This window comes from Hypanus sabinus, chromosome 6 (genome assembly GCF_030144855.1).
Source record: "Hypanus sabinus isolate sHypSab1 chromosome 6, sHypSab1.hap1, whole genome shotgun sequence".
Taxonomy (NCBI): Eukaryota; Metazoa; Chordata; class Chondrichthyes; order Myliobatiformes; family Dasyatidae; genus Hypanus; species Hypanus sabinus.
In genome coordinates this window covers 81,338,644-81,339,151 of record NC_082711.1, presented here as the reverse complement: position 1 = coordinate 81,339,151, position 508 = coordinate 81,338,644, and positions in this window count along the sequence as shown.

Genomic DNA, 508 nt, shown 5'->3' with positions numbered 1-508 from the left:
ATAAATTTACTTTGAACTTTGAACACTATCTTGTCATTCCTCTTTTAGCACTAATCATTAATTTTGTAATTTATTGTAATCTTCTATCTTTGTCTGAGCTGCTGCTGCAAGACAACAAATTTCACATCAGTGATAATAAACCTGATTCTGATTCTGACTACTGTTCAGTTGAGAGCTGTGGCCTTGGAACGACTGGAGTTCTCAGAAGGAATGAATGGATGCCAGGAGAAAAGATCAGGTTAACAGGGTTGATCTTCACAAATATGTAAAAGACTAATTGCACCACATGTTTAACTACTTTGAGTGTATAGAGTCTCTTATCTAGCCAGACATTTCACCACTTGCCCCCACAAAATGCTGAGGAACTCAATGGGTCAGGTAGTATCTACAGAGGGAAATAGACAGTCAATCATAAACACAAGAAGTTCTGCAGATGCTGGAAATCCAGATTAATACACACGAAATGCTGCAGGATCTCAGCTGGACAGGAAGCATCTATGGAGAGGAA